We start from the raw sequence: 16,771 nt of genomic DNA, 5'->3' as shown, positions 1-16,771 counted from the left end.
TCAAAATTACAAAAAAATGGCTCTGAGCACTATGGGACTTAACGTCTGAGGTCATCAGTCCCCTAGAACTTAGAACTACTTAAACCTAACTAACCTATGGACATCACACACATCCAAGCCCGAGGCAGGATTCGAACCTGCGACCGTAGCGGTCGCGCGGTTCCAGACTGTAGCGCCAAGAACCGCTCGGCCACACGGGCTGGTTCAAAATTACAGTCCGATACCTTCATTCACTAGGCAAACGCGCGGTCAAAATTTCCCAAATTTTCTCAGAGGGTAACATTAGCTTGTGTCACGGCAGGTTAGTGTTACACGTGACTTTTCCTATGACAGGACTTAACGTTCGGTAGTTACGGAAGAGTGACGTATAACAAACTAGTTTTATACGTGGGGCTAGGTGGCAGGACATTCGTCAGTATTATTCACTACTTTTTTTTCCTGTACTGTATTTCGATTCCCCCCAAAGGGGGCGGGCTGGCAGCAGCTTATTACGCTGCTCTGCAGCCTACAGAATTTTTAAAATGTAGGGAGAAGTTAAGAAACAATAAAAGCAGGCGATAAAACGGGGACTTAAATTGTAAAATGGCTGATAAATTGGGGAAAGTTAAAACATAAAGCAAAGGATTGACAAAGCGAATAAAATACACAGGATGCAGACAGGTAACATAGTAGACAGACAATTAAAAAACATGTCGATAGTATGGTTTCTGTTCGCAAGAGATATAAAATCACACCCAGCGACAGTATGATGGCCGTTATCAACACTTCGGAAAAGACACAAAACACTGAACACTCACTGTAAACACTACACTAAAATGTCGGCACAAAGGGGATTCACTAGAATATAGTTCAGAACGTAAATATTGGTCGTAAAACAAGTCTAAGACGAGTACTGAATATCCAGCGGCGCGAACTTGCAACAGGTCAGGCGAAATAATTAATAGATTACTTTATAGGCCTTAAAAAAATAGAATACAAAGTGTTAACAAAATTAAAATTGATACAAAGACTACAGTAGGTCAGGATGAGGGAGACGAAAAAGTACCTAGTGTTTTAGGTAGCAATAGTTCGCTAGACAAGAACATAGATGACGCCACAGGACGGCAACAAGCTTGCGTGGAGTACCATGCGCACATTAGAGCTCGAATTCAGACGATGAGCTAAACGCAAATAAAACAAGGTAGGGAAGACAACAAGACCGTAGACAGAGGTTATGTTAAAGACCCAATGGATGAGTTCAGTTCATCGAAAGTCGAATGTGAACTGAGTGAAATACGAGAAATAGAACCTGAATAAGATGACACCTTAGAACAAATAGCGGAAAACCAATGACTATGACCGAATTGATAAATATTTTGTCTGTAAAAATTACAGCACAAGGTCATCAAATTAAAGCACAAGGTAGTGAAAGCAGTAAACAGATCGAAAAAGTAGACTTAAAAATAGGCGTTATAAATAGTGCAATCAAGGAATTAAAAACTGAGATACATACTATCAAAAATAATGTCGCTACTATGCAGGGACAGATTAACAACATCAACGATAGATTCGATGCAGAAATAATGAAAATTCAAGATACAGTAAAACCTTTGGTGATAACAAAAGATGATGAAAGTGTTTTCGGCCTCAAAACCGAATTAATGAGCAAATGTAACACCGAAATTTCTCAGTTGAGACAAGCGGTGAACGACACAGACAGGGAACTAAGTAAACAAGTGGCATCATGCGAATAGAAGCGTGAGCAGACCACTTCAAAAATTCAAGGTAAAGCGAGTGACCTTGAACGGAAAATAAGAGAAAAACCGAATTATGCCACTGATAGGATAATTTGTAGCAAACTGGTGGAGGACGAAGAACGATTCGATCGGGCAAAATGACATAATGGATGGCACACATTAGATTTTTTGAAAAACTGTGAAAGGAATTTTTTTGATTATGTAACGGACCAGGAAAAGATCAATGAAGTTATTATCGCTTTGGCAGGTGATGCAAAAAGATGGGAACTAAATCTCGATACGGAAGAAATGTCATTTGAAGAATTTAAAGCCGACCGCGGTGGTCTAGCGGTTCTAGGTGCTCAGTCCGGAACCGCGGGACTGCTACGGTCGCAGGTTCGAATCCTGCCTCGGGCATGGATGTGTGTGATGTCCTTAGGTTAGTTAGGTTTAAGTAGTTCTAAGTTCTAGGGGACTGATGACCACAGATGTTAAGTCCCATAGTGCTCAGAGCCATTTGAACCAAGAATTTAAAATAAAAATTTATAGAGGAATACTGGTCAGAACAAAAACAGTACTGCCTATGGCGGGAATTTATCATGGCCAGATTATATGACAACAGAGGCAAGAGCTTCGTGAAAGAATTCTGCGAAATGTGGTTTCGAAAATTGACACACTTGAGAAATAGACGAACAGAATCCGAAATAGTGTGGGAATCATGGATAAAGTTCCTGGAGGATTCAAAACGTTATGTGGGAAGTAGGCAAAAAGCTTCTCGTCGTTTTTTGGAAAGAGTGGTAGACGAGGACCACTGGAGAGGAAACCGTGATTATCTCCAAAACAATAACATCCGGAGTAGGGAAAATCCTGAGCATCATGAGCAAAATGAAAGTGAATATTACCGAGTAAATATGATACAGAGAGGCAGAGGCAAGTGTCGCGATAACACGTCATTTCGCGATAGACGATTTGCGTCGCGAAATTTTCAAAACCGAAATGATTCGGAAAACTAAGGCCCACGTGTTTTACGGGCCAGATTCACGCAGACAAATATAACGGGCCCGAAATAAAGAAATCATACCGGCTGAAGCAAAGTGAATGTTAGGCATGAGCAACAGGCTGAGCTGTGTCACAAGGCGGTGTGCACAGAACCACAGATGATGGCACGTATGAGTTACATACGGGAGAACATGCGGCACGCTGTAGCATGCAAACTAAGCCACCGCGTACATTGAACTTGGCGGAGCTATCAGCTGCCCAACGTGCGGCTGTAGTAACGACAGTAGGAAGAGATGGCGTTGCGAGGGAATTCAGTGGACTTGTTCCCGTAGGGAATATCACCAAAATGAAAAGAGAATTGGACATGTTATTAAGTAAAAGTGAAAAGACAGACAATTTGCGCATCAGGGAGTCTTCAGGGATCGGATAAGGGCGTGACGATTTGTTCTACAGTATAATGCAATATGAGAGGGACAACTTTGAAAAGGGTTATAAGACCAGAGATTTAATAAAAGAGAGAAACGAAAGTGGAAACGTCAGAAAGAGGACGTTGTCTGAAAATGAAAAGGAGGTGGAAGTAGTTAACGCTGCACAAGATGCACGAGCAGCAATTACAGAGGAACAGGTTGGTAAGAGAAAGGAAGGCGCCACGCAAAGCATGCGACCTGCCGATGTTATAGAAATTGGTGCAAAAAATAGAAACATGGTCGGTATCAACAGGGATCTGGAGGAGAATGAAATCCTTAATAGTGTGGATGAAATGATCCTGGCTGATGAAAAACTCGAAACACGTAAATATTCTTGATAATCATGAGAATATAGACTCAGGTGAACATATGTGAACCACTGAAATCCAAGACGATTATATGAAATATGAAGTTAAAGTTGATGTCATCCAAAGTGATATTAAATAAGCGCCTGTGACTGAAAATGAAATAGAAATTTTGGGAAAGTATCGAAAAATTGAATATAAGAAAACTCCAGAATGAGATTTTCATTCTGCAGCGGAGTGTGCGCTAATATGAAACTTCCCAGCAGATTAAAACTGTGTACCAGACCGAGACTCGAACTCGGGACCTTTGCCTTTCGCGGACAAGTGCTCTACCATCTTTTCTTTTTCTCGCGGGCAAGTGCTCTACCAACTTTTCTTTTTATTGAACAAACTGATAGTACATATATATATATATACAAAGCAACAGCTCTTCAAGGTACCAGTTAAACATATACAAATGAGTGTTAGGTAAACAAATTATTAGAATAACATTAAATAGAACAAAATATAACATATCCCGTTTTCTTCCTTTTTCTTATTTTTTTAAATAATCTTTATTGAACAAACTAAAAGTATATATATATATATATATATATATATATATATATATATATATATATATATTCACTATGCAAGAGTTCTTCAAGCTACCATTTAAACACATACAAATGACTGTTAGTTAAACAAAAAAATATTAAAAAAACATTAAATACAACAAAATATAACATATTCTGTCTTCTTCCTTTTTTTTTCGGCCCATGCATGAGAACGTGGATACGGATGTTGCATCATGTGACAGGTAGGCATGGCACACCCCAACTTTGAGGGGGGTCAAGGAAGACGCTGCGGAGATAACCGGCAAAAGTTTGTCGGTAAGATGGTTTTCGGGTGAGGGTGCTATGCGCGGTCACAACTTTGTACCAGAAGTCAAGGACTGTATGCGGACCACTCTGAAACAGGTATTCTAAAGCCTGTCCTCGAAACCAGATTATGGTATGGTGCTTAGCAAAAGGGTAGTGAAATGTCTGGGGCAACAACAGGAAATCCGGGGTTACCGTCGTTGGCGGGGCACGGAAGTAAAAGCCCACGATTCGTTGGATGAGGAGCCATACGTTTTGTTTCAGGGGGCACGTAAGACGGTGCTTGTCGGTGTCCTCGAGCTGACAGTCAGGGCCGAGTGGGGAGGTGGGCAGTCCTATGCGATAAAGTCGACTATTAGTCGGGAATTTTCCATAGACTAAAACATACCAGAATGGAGACACAGACCACGGTAAAAAGGGTGCATGCACACACCCCCAAACCGTTTGCCAGTTAATGTCAGGATGCTGTAGCACCATAGGGTCGCAAGGGTTGGGCGGCATAAACAAACGATAATAATCTTTTCTACGGGGAGGACGGGTGACTGGAAGATCGGCCCGAACGTAGCTGAATTCTATGAAACAATTGGCGACGTGGTACAATAATGGAGAAATAGGTGCCACATTGATCGGTGGATCGAGAGAAGCTGGTCGGAGGATATCTAAGAGACTGCGCGTTAAGGACGGGACCGGCCCCTGCCAGTGCCGCAACAGAGTGGACAAAGAGTGCAGAAGATCGTACCCGCACGTTGACGAGTCCGAGGCCACCTTTTGCAGGAGGCAGTGTTAGAGTGTTGTAGCGGACTTTTAAAAGTGCCCCTGCTGACACGAAATATCCAAAGGCTGATAGGATGCGGCGGCCAAGGAGTAACGGCATTTGGGGGGGGGGGGGGGGGGGGAGTCTGGGCGACGTGTACCAGTTTAGGGGCGACATACATGTTGACATAGGACACACGTTGGAGTTGGTTTAAGTTACAGTGCACTTGACCGTGGACATGGTGCCGAATCGACTGCAAACGCCGCCGGTAAGCCAGGGCCACTGCGCGGTGTGTGGAGCTCGTAAAATCGATACCCAAGTAACGGTGGTACTGACTGGGAGTGGGGTCGGCACCGTAGCCGGAAGGCAGCGCCCAATGTGCATCATAGTCGATTTACGGACATTAATAATGCTACCAGAAAGACGTCCATACTGGTGGATCCATTGGATGGCGTCATTGAGTTCTGTGGAGGAGCAGGTGAGAAAGAGGAGGTCGTCCGCATAAGCCCTGCAGTGAAAGGTGTAGTCACGCAAAGTGAGATCCTGCAGTCTAGAGGTAAGACCAGTGATGAGGGACTCAAGTACAATGGCATATAGTAAAGTAGACATAGGTCATCCTTGACGCACAGAGCGGCGTATAGGAATCGGTCCTACAAGCCTCCCATTGACTTGGACCATCGAGACAGCGGGAAGTAATAACCGACGAATGGCATCGACAAAATGTAATGGGAACCCCATACGTGTAGCCACCATGAGGAGGAATGGGTGTCGAACGCGATCAAAGGCACTCGTGAAATCGACGGATACCGGTGCTGCACGAAGGCGACAAACCGACGCCAGTGCGATGAGGTCACGGCACTCTCCTAGGGCTGTTTGTAAGGTGGCCCCACAACCACGTGCAGTCTGCTCCGGTGAAAGGACCGTAGGTAAGACGGTGCGTATGCCCGCTGCTAAGAGACGTGCATAGATTTTATAGTCTGCATTCAGTAGTGTAAGGGGGCGATATACAGAGACATGAGACCCTCCCTTTGGCTCAGGCACAGGTAGAAGAATGCCAGTGACGAATTCAGGTGGAATTGGGAAGGACGGAGTAAAGAGTTCCTGAATCATTTCCGTCCAACGAGGAAGCATTAATGTGGTGAACGCCCGGTAAAACTGCACTGGGAGACCATCTGGTCCTGGTGATTTGTTCTTGGCCCCTTTGTTGATCGCATCTACCACCTCTTCTGCGGTGACTGCAGACATCATGGACGTTGACTCCGCGACGGTGAGGGTCCGATCAGGGGAAGGACGGAGATCATCGGGAATTGGCGTTTCCATCGGTTCATCATCATAAAATTGGCGATAATGTTCAGCAAAGGCAGACACCACTGCCGCCTGTGTTGTGTGGTGAACAACATCGGAGGTCGTGATGTTGGGGACGAAAAGTCGACGTCGACGACTTTGGTCGGATGTGGCATGGATTGTGGATGGGGTTTCGTCGTGGAGGAGGTCATGTCGTCGGGAACGCACCACGACACCACGCAGTCGTGCACGTTGGAGAGAGAGGAGACGAGCTTTAGTACGCTGTCATTCCCTATGGGTGTCAGTGGTGGATGGAGCGCATCGAGCTCACGGAGGACGGCGTAGTGAAAATTTGTGGTGTCCTGATGCCATGCTGCTGCTTCCTTGCCACATTGCATGAAGACCTTTCTGATCGCAGGTTTGGCACATTTCAGCCACCAATGGAACGTGGATGTGTACTGCGGGAGGCGTCTTCCGCAAGACGCCCATGTAGTGGCAATATATTGTCGACAGTGTGGATCATTAAGGAGGGCGGTATTAAGCTTCCAATAACCTCTGCTGCGCCACGCTGACTGAGGTGGCAGAGCCAGGGAGCAAATGACGGCGCAGTGGTCCGAAAATGCAAGGGGCCATCGTTTAGCTTGGGCGACTTCATTGCCAAGGCGGGCAGAGACATAAAATCGGTCCAGTCTGCTCGCAGAATGTGCTGTATAATGGGTAAAACCGGGGGTATTGCCATGAATTTTTTCCCAAACGTCCACTAGATGAAAATCTTCGATTAAGGTGAGCAGCGCCTGGCATGGCGAATAACCATCCTGTGGATGGAGGACGCAGTTGAAATCGCCTCCCATGATAAGGAGATCATAGCGTCCAGAAAACAGGGGCGCAACGTCATGTCCGAAGAAAGTGGGCCGTTGCCGACGGTTCGTGGAGCCAGACGGGGCGTAGATATTGATGACGCGCGTGTCGAAGATGGTAACAGCCATGCCCCTTCCACAGGGAAGGATTGTCGTGTCCTTGAGTGGGATTCCTTCGCGTATGTAAAAAGCCACTCCACGCCCTGATTTATCTCATGTGGACGTGTATGAGTCGTAGCCGTAGACTGGTGGTAGTGTGGCCACGCGTACTTCCTGAAGAAGGGCGACGTCGACGTCAGAGGCCCAAAGCATGTCACATAGGAGTTGCAGCTTGGGTGCAGTGCCGATCATGCTGATGTTCAGTGTGGCGAACCGGTACGTTTGTTTCAGTGGTGGTGGACGCGCATCTACCATCACCAAGGAAAGTATGAGGAGGGCACCGACAGGAAGTCCCGTCCCATCTGCTGCAGTGCCTCGCTTTTGATGTTAGCAGGCAGCCTTGTCCGGCGGAGGTAATTCATCCGGAGGAGGGGGCGTATCTTCCTCAATGTCGTCGGCCCATGCTCCTGTGCCGTGGGTCTGTCCAATGTCCATGGGAACTGGGTCGTGGTGAGAGAGATCTGGAGTTGTCGGCGGGAGACAAGCGTCTCAACCTGCGCACCGATCGTTACATTGTGCGTGGTGAACTCCATTGTGGTCCTGTCCTGCGAAACGTCTTGTTCATCGTGAAAGTTGTCCGCCGACCTCTACGTGGAAATGTCGGCTGGTTGGGTGTCGTCTTCGTCGTCGCGGGTGGCGACGCTTTGAGAGCCCATGGGTGAACGGCGACGGCGTTTGCGCCTACGTGGCGAGCGTTGTTTCCGCACGTGTTCCTAAGTGTCGGACGACGGCAAGGAGGAGCGACGACCTGGTTCGAAGGCGTCGGTGGGTACAATGAAATTGTTAAACAGGTGTTGTGAATAAGTACTGTTCTCCTCAGCGTCCGGAGTGGGAGCCTGTTCGGCGGGAAGGTTGTCAGGTTGGACGTCCGCACCGTCCATAGGTGACTTGGACGGTGGGACGTGCCGATCGGAAGGACCGGGCGACGGACTGGACGAAACTGTAGACGTGGCAAGAGCCGCTGCGTAAGTGACCGGTAGGGCGGTCATGGTGGGTGTGACGGTCGCTTCCGACAACGGGAGCTGCGCGACACGTCGTTGAATGCATTCAGACCGTAGGTGACCTTCTTTCCCGCAACCGGAACAGGTCCGAGGTTGGCCGTCTTGCATTATAATGGCACGGCAGCCTCCGATATGTAGATAGGGAGGCACGTGTTTCTGCAACTCGATGCGGACCTGTCTAACACCGTTTAAAACGGGATAGGTTTGAAATTGTACCCATCGTTCGGCAACATGTTCGAGAACGTTGCCATAGGGACGGAGCGCCTCGATGACGACGTCTGCAGGTAGTTCGAACGGCAGTTCGAAGATCCTTATCGTCCGTGTGCCGAGACCTGCGTGATCGACGGTAACGGGTCCGACGTTGCCGTCGGAATGACAGAAGCGCAGTCCACGTTTTGCCTCTTGAAGCACCTTGTCGCATGCCGTATCGTTGATTATTTTGACGTAGACGGTACTGCTAACTATGGACAAGTGGAAACCAATTAGACCCGTTGGTGGTATTTTAACTTCATCGCGAATAAATCGTTCTACCTCCAGGGCCTTGGGTCGGGCGAAGTCGGAACAAAAGTTGAAACGTAATGTCTTCCTCCGACAGTTGTGCGCCATGGTGGTCTAGAAGGGAAAAACGGCACTTACAGCGGCCGAAGTAAACACAAACACACCGTGCGCGCCTCGCCCGCAGCGCTCTGGCGCGTGACCGCCTCGCAGCAGTGCCGGCGGCAGACTGCCATCTGAGCTACCCAAACATTATTTAATTTTATTTATGGTATTTATATTTCAGTTAAGTCAGAACCCCCTCATGGTCAATTTTAGTCCTGCACTTCTTGCAGTAACATTTCAGTACTGCTTCAAATAATAATCTTGAGTGTAGCTCTTACTAGTGTAAGTTTGGTACAAATTTTGCTTCCTATGATTCCTAGTACGTTCAGTATTGGTGAAAGCTGCTACTCCCAGCTCAGAGTGCCCTGTGTCCGTTTGTATCCTGTGTACTATTCAAAGGAAAATATTGATGGCCCGGGTTCCCGGGTTCGATTCCCGGCGGGGTCAGGGATTTTCTCTGCCTCGTGATGACTGGGTGTTGTGTGCTGTCCTTAGGTTAGTTAGGTTTAAGTAATTCTAAGTTCTAGGGGACTGACGACCATAGATGTTAAGTCCCATAGTGCTCAGAGCCATTTGAACCATTTGAAATATTGATGAAAGTAGCTTCACTAACTAATATTTAATTCTCTTAAACACATATTTTCAAAGTAATGTCCCTAACTGGGCATTCGTGTATGAATTTTTCTACATTTATTAACCCCAAAATTAAAGGCTATTTATTTTTCTATTAATTTCACTATATTCAGAATTACAGTCCAATACCTTCATTCATTAGGCAAGCACGCGGTAAAAATTTCACAAATTCTCTCAGAGGGTAACATTAGCTTGTGTCACGGCATGTTGGTGTTATGTGTGACGTTTCCGGTAACAGGACTTAATGTTCGGTAGTTAGGGAAGAGTGACGTATAGCACATTAGTGTTATATTGGAGATTTTCCGTCTGTTTAAATTTGACATGTTTGGTTCAAATGGCTCTGAGCACTATGCGACTTAACTTCTGAGGTCATCAGTCGCCTAGAACTTAGAACTAATTAAACCTAATTAACCTAAGGACATCACGCATATCCATGCCCGAGGCAGGATTCGAACCTTTGATGACATGTTTGTTTCGTTGTTTTTGCAACAGTGTTCTGACCCATTTTGTGTACCAAGGAGGATCAGCTCCGTCATTTGTTAATTTATTTGGTATAAATCTCTCAATCGCTGCCGATACTGTTTCTTTGAATTCAAAACACATCTGGTCTACACTTACATTATTTATTTGGAAGGAGTGTAGATTTTTTCTCAGGAAGACGTCAAGTGAATTTTTACCTGCTCTTCTGAAAAGGTATATTTTTCGTTTATTTATGGAGGATTTGGAGATTACGATATTCAGCCTCGCTACGAAACCCTGTGTTCACTAATCCTTATATCGGTTTTGATGCTCGTTATTAACTCAGAATTGTTTGTTGCTAAGAGATTAAGTGTGTTTTCGCAACCCTTTACTATTCGCGTGGGCTCTTGAACTAACTGCTCGAAATAATTTTCAGACAATGCGTTTATCACAATTTCGGATGATGTTTTATGCGTACCTCCGGAACTAAACATGTATTTTTGCCAACATATTGAGGGTAAATTAAAGTCACCAGAAACTATAATCGTACGAGTCGGGTACGTGTTTGAAATCAAATTCAAGTTTTCTTTGAACGTTTCAGCAATTTTATCATCTGAATTGGGAGGTCGATAAAAGGATCCAATTATTATTTTATTCTGGTTGCAAAAGATGACCTCTGCCCAGGGAAACATGCAAACTCACAGGAACTTCTACCTCAGTTTCGCGACAAGACAAACTACTTCTAACAGCAACAAACCCGCCTCCACCTTTCGGAACACCGTTAGGTTCTTCGCAAAACTTTCGGCTGAACTTATCTCCGGCTTTAGCCAGCTTCCAGTGCCTATAACGATTTGAGCATCAGTGCTTTCTATTAGCGCTTGGAGCTCTGGTACTTTCCCAACACGGCTACGACAATTTACAACTGTTATACCAATGGTTCCTGTATCTATGTTCTTCCTGTATTCGACCTGCACCCTTTGTGACTGAAGACTTCCACGCCACACAGCCCCTGCTACCCGTGTAGCCGCCTCCTGCGTATGGTGGATACCTGACCTATTCAGCGGAACCCGAAACACAACCACCCTTTGGCGCAAGTCGAGGAATCTGCAGCCTACACGGTCGCAGAACCGTCTGAGTCTCTGATTCAGACCCTCATCTCGGCCTTGTACCAGAGGTCCGCAATCAGTCCTGTCGACTATGCTGCAAATGGTCAACTCTGCTTTCATCTTGGAAGCAAGACTGGCAGCCTTTACCACTTCTGTTGGCCGCTCGAAAACAGAGGGAATCTCTTCTGGTCCAATGTGGCACACATCATTGGTACCGACGTGAGCAACCACCTGCAGCTGGCGGCACCCTGTGCTCTTTATGGCATCCGGGAGGAAACGTTCCACGTCTGGAATGACTCCACCCGGTATTCAGAAGGAGTGCTTAATGGTTTTCTTTCCCTTCTTGGCAGCAATGTCCATAAGGGTCCCCATAACACACCTAGCGTTGGAGCTCCCCGCTATCAATAATCCCACCCTCTGTTATTGTCCGGATCTTGCAGGCTGGGAGGTTTCCTCTAAAGCAGAAAAGGCCACAGCAATTGGCTCAGCGACCGTGTCAGCTACAGACAGCACCTGGAATCTGTCTGTCAAACGCCTTACGTGCGGCCGCCTGGAATATCTTTCACCCCGGGGCGACCTTCCACTCGACTACAGGTGAGGGGTCAACCGCAGTGCAAGCAGTAACTGAGCTGGCCACCAGTGAGGACAGATCGGAGGACTCGGACGTGCTGGACGTCCGTTGGATCCCCACGGCCGGCCCACAACTGCGGTGCCCATCTACTGCAGCCTCAAGCTGTGAAACGGAAGGCATCACAGCCTGAAGCTGAGAGCGAAGGGTCACCAACTCGGCTCGCATCCGCACACTACAATCGCAGTACCTGTCCATACTAAAGACCGTGGAAAACTTAACTGTGCAGATAAAACGACTATCGACACATGATGCGCAACTCTAGTGTAGACCCCGACGAAAACGCAGGAACTTTGTCTAATAAATTACATTAATACGCAGGGATTTAAAAACTTAACTACCGAAGGACTTAGGTGAAACTAAATAATTCGCCCCTGATTAGGAACTTGTAATATGTCACAAAATCGGTTTACTTTCCGACGTAAACGAAAACGCGAGAACTGTGGCTATTAGATATTTAATTAACACGCAGAAACTCAAGAAACTAAACTATTAAAGCACACAAATGATATGATAAAATTCGTTCCTGGCTAGGAACTCATAAAAGTCACAAAATCGGTTACTTCATTGTTGCTGCTTGTGTCTCGGCCGACTGCTGCTTTCTGACTACTACAAATTCATTCAGTCTGACTTATAGTAAGCTTACAATAAGAAACTGAGAAAGAATTAAAACTCTTCTTTCTAGCTTCTGCCCTTTAAAATAAATACAGTTTGGTTAAAGGGTGATTCAGAAGTGACACACACACACACACACTCACTCACTCTCTCACAGGCACCCACGCACGCACTCACGCAGGCGTGCGCGAGCGTGCGGCTTCTACAGAGGTAGCTATATCATATTTGATATCTAAACGCGATTTCTGAGAGAAACTGTCCCCGAAGTGATCCAGCCAAGATGCAGCTATCATAAGCAGCCACAGAGTCCTTCACACGTCGTAATAACCTAACGCAGGTGTTGCTCCTAGTAATTTCATCTTATTAATGTTTTATGTGCATTAAATTTATAAAGTTTTAGTGGGTATGTATATCCAGTTTACGTTCTCTCATTCTTGCCAGCAGCTGCGTGGCAGCGCCACATATTGAGGTGATTCTGTATTGGGCGTCAGTACTAGCACACGACGCAGTGGTGCATTATGCTTACTACCTGAGCCCCATCTCATTCTGTTACTCGCTCCTGTGAACGGGAACGAGTTATGCAGGTCTTGGAGTCACTCGCATCCATCAAGAAAAGGTAAGGCCGTACAATAAGGCTTCTGCAATATGATTACATTTCTGAGTGTCCGATCACTGGTGATCTGCTTTTACCATTTTATATTTTTAGTTTTCGCTGAGTTTAACGAAGGCGATGTTGCTTGATGTATTCGACGATGCCCTTTGGCTACACTGTCTAAAGGATCGTTCTAAGAAATACCAAATTAAGGTATTTGCTCTTTCAGTATTTGATCTGTTTATACGTGCTTTTAGGGTTATCCAAGTTTGCACAACGCGATCGCTATTCGTAAATAGATGTATTTGTTCTCTGTTTTCTATGTAGATCAACCTGAAGATGTCTAAATAAGGCGAAACGCGTAGTTGAAAAATAAAAAAAATTAAATAAAATTGCAACCAAGACTGTTTTTAACCAATACCTAACGCAGTGTTTTAGTGTTTAATGTTTATACGGCTATATGGTGTTATCTCTCTTTTCTACTAAGCGGGTGGCCTCGAGCGAGATGAGATTATGATTAAGACACTGGAGTCGCATTTGGAGGGGTGTAGTCCATCCTCATTTATTACTATTTTGGGCTCCTTCTCTAAATCCGCTGACATCGGCGCTACATTAGTCGAAAATATTGTTTCCCTACAATATAGGTGGTACTAGAAGTACATGTAATATCTAAAAAGTCTGCTGAAACCACATTCTTGCTCGCATTTTAATTTGTTTAAACATATAACAGGTTCTCTCTTTAGAGCCGTCAGCAGACCTTAAAACAGTCAATGTCTCTATAACAGCATTTGATTCTTCTAGAACTGCAATTTCTTTATATTTTACTAGTTTGAAATATCAAGACATGGACTACCGTAACGGGGGAACAAAACTCACATTCATTCAGCTCAGTATTTTCAAAGGTTACATATCCGTTTGTACCGAACTGTACATTGCAATGTAATGCGTCTGTGCAGTTTTAACAAGTTACTTTTCTCCGTTCCATTGCCAGTTCCGAAAGTCATGGCTTATGATACATGGATACAGTAAGTCACTGAAGCGAAATGCGCGTGTGGAGTGTTACACATTAACGCAGTACACAGTATGCTGTTTGCAATACTGTAGCTGTCTGCCGCATACTGCACAATATCACCATTTCTCCCATTTTCCTGATAACTGTAGCTAGTTCTCCAGTATCATAAATTCTATGCCAGAAACCCGAGAGCTTTTATGAAAGAAGTTCTACAGGTACAGACTCCATTAAATTACCACAGAGGGGAAACTCCGAATAAGGTACTGCAGTCATAAAAGAGATTACACTTCTGCGAACTGATCGTTTAGTGTTCTACTGTCAAATGTTTTCTGTAATGAGGTTAAGTGCTCATGAAAGAATAAATAATACCGTGTACACAGCTCCTATTATTCTGCCTTAGCGGTTGTTCCCGTGATCTTTCCAGCTTCACGGTTGCTGGGAACGCTGTAATCGTAAGTTTAATGCTGATTTTATCACCTGACAGATAGTAGACCGACATGGGTTTAAACAAGACAAACTGATCATGAAGTGGGTTTGCAGTTAGTAAGTCATTATTTATTAATCCGTTATTTACATTACCTCAGCCGGGGGATGGGCTGGCATCGGACATGTTACCACACTTAAACTTTTGAACATAACAGTTAGAACTACACAGACGAAAATTTAAATTGTTACATGATGACCGAACGCTAGCAACTAGATATTTCCTTACATCCATGTCTGTGGCACATTTTCATCAATATTTTATTCAAACGCAAACCTACTTACAGTACTTAACTTGCAGGAAAAACATTCCTACATAAGCCGAATGGATTAGAGGAATTATTACAAGCATCGTCTAATGCCGTGTAATTCTACCCCTGGACTTGATAACTGCCTGGATTCGTTTAGGATGCGAGTCCATAATGTACAGGCACGTTGCATCCAGGTTAAGTCACTAGCCGAGGATTTGATCGCACTATTCCACCAATTTGCAGGGATGCTCATGTCGGCGTTTTACCGGTAGATCCAGCGTGTCTCACAGATTTTCTGTGTCAGGTGATTTTGCAGGCCAATTGAGATTAGTAGGTTGGAGTGGGGTTTTCGGAAAAAAGTCATGTATTCTTACAGAACGATGAACTTGACTACTACTATCTTCGCGCACTGTGTGAGCAGTAGCCTCTTGCAAGGTGACCGACGACAAATGTTCATTGTGTGCAGTTCCCGTCTGAATGAACTCTTACTAACAGATTGGGATGAACCTTCATGCAGTGCCTGCAGCAATTTCTGGTGGCTTTGGAGGTGATTTTGATCCACAAGCCGTGCAACGCCTCTCTGATCCCTCTCAGTCAGTATCTTTTCTCGACCACAATTCTGAAGTCGTCTTCGTGGCTACGTGTGTTACAACACTGCTTGTAGACATGCAGAACAGTCCGCCGCCAAACACCAACTTCACACACGTATAGTCATGGGCACGGCCGAACGCTATTGCTCCATTTCGTCGCTCTGTCACGCCCTTGCATTTAGCCTTGTTTAAGTAAAATGTGCGCTTGAAACATAAATGTCTCACTGATCGGTACTGTCTTGCGCTACGTAGAGACAGTGTGCACTCGGTTGAGCACGAGACTAGAACGATTTGCACTCTGTAAATTCTTAATGATTCATCTGTGTATGCGCATTGTGGTGACTAATATTTTGTCCAGTGAGCTTGTGGGGTGAATACAAGATGGGGATTAGATGTGATACAGATTGCAGTACCGCAAGCCCAGTGGACGTTCACGTGCAGATCATCGCCAGGTTCTACACTTTGAGAGATGTATATTAATTAGCATGAGGGGCATGGGAGCATCGTATCGAAAGATCTCGAAGTTAATTGGCTGTAGTGTAGTGACTGCACATGGAGTGGTCTATAGTCAACTCAGCACTACAGTGTGGCAAGACGAGCAGTCGCTGACCCTTCCAGAAGAACTAGACCACAAGAAGAGCTGTTTGACGGGCCCTGTAGGTCACAACAGCTGAAATTCTGGCTAAGATTACAGGCAGAGTGTCATCACGAACCATAGGAAGCGCATTACTGAAAACTGGGTAGGCATCTCCAGCTTCCATGCGCGGTTTACAACTGACGTAATACCACAGGGAACAGTGACTTCCATTGTGTACTACCAGAGTCGAATGGGCACCGTGTGGCAATCTATGATGTTCAGCGTCGAGTCTCGCTTATGTTTGGCGCGATTAAATGGAGCCCAACTTGTGCATAGACGACTTGAGGAAAGGTCGCAGAAAACAACAAATCTCACGTCCGATATTTCTCCAAATCAAGAAACGACAGAGTGGGGAGTTTTTAGATATGACAACGGGATTGATTTGGTATTATTTCAGAAGTGAGGCTGAGTGCTAACCAGTATTTAGGAGGAATGATAAACACTTGTTATTCCCCTCATGACCAGCGTTCCAAATGGCCTAGTCCAAAATGGTAACGCACGAACTTATACTGCGGTTCACACCACAAGTGTCTTGGAGATTGAATGGAGCCTTGACTGACCTATCCAGTTAGCTAATTTTTCACAGAGGGAATAAGATGGAGAGACGTATACTTTCATACCAGCCTCCTCCCGGTAATCTTAATGAGATGTCACAAGATGTATTGTGAATAGAATAGTATAAGCGTGCCTCATACCGAGGCCGCGGTGGTCTTGCGGTTCTAGGCGCGCAGTTCGGAACCGGGCGACTGCTACGGCCGTAGGTT

At 45.4% G+C, this 16,771-nt stretch overlaps 1 protein-coding gene across 1 annotated transcript in view; it reads right to left on the bottom strand.

Moving 5' to 3' along the window:
* The window catches only part of LOC126471617 (FMRFamide receptor), a 721,366-nt gene that overhangs the window by 350,225 nt on the left and 354,370 nt on the right, over positions 1-16,771 (bottom strand). The window lies entirely within an intron of this gene.

The sequence above is a fragment of the Schistocerca serialis genome, chromosome 3, assembly GCF_023864345.2.
Source record: "Schistocerca serialis cubense isolate TAMUIC-IGC-003099 chromosome 3, iqSchSeri2.2, whole genome shotgun sequence".
Lineage (NCBI taxonomy): Eukaryota > Metazoa > Arthropoda > Insecta > Orthoptera > Acrididae > Schistocerca > Schistocerca serialis.
This window is presented reverse-complemented; position numbering and strand designations above follow the sequence as displayed.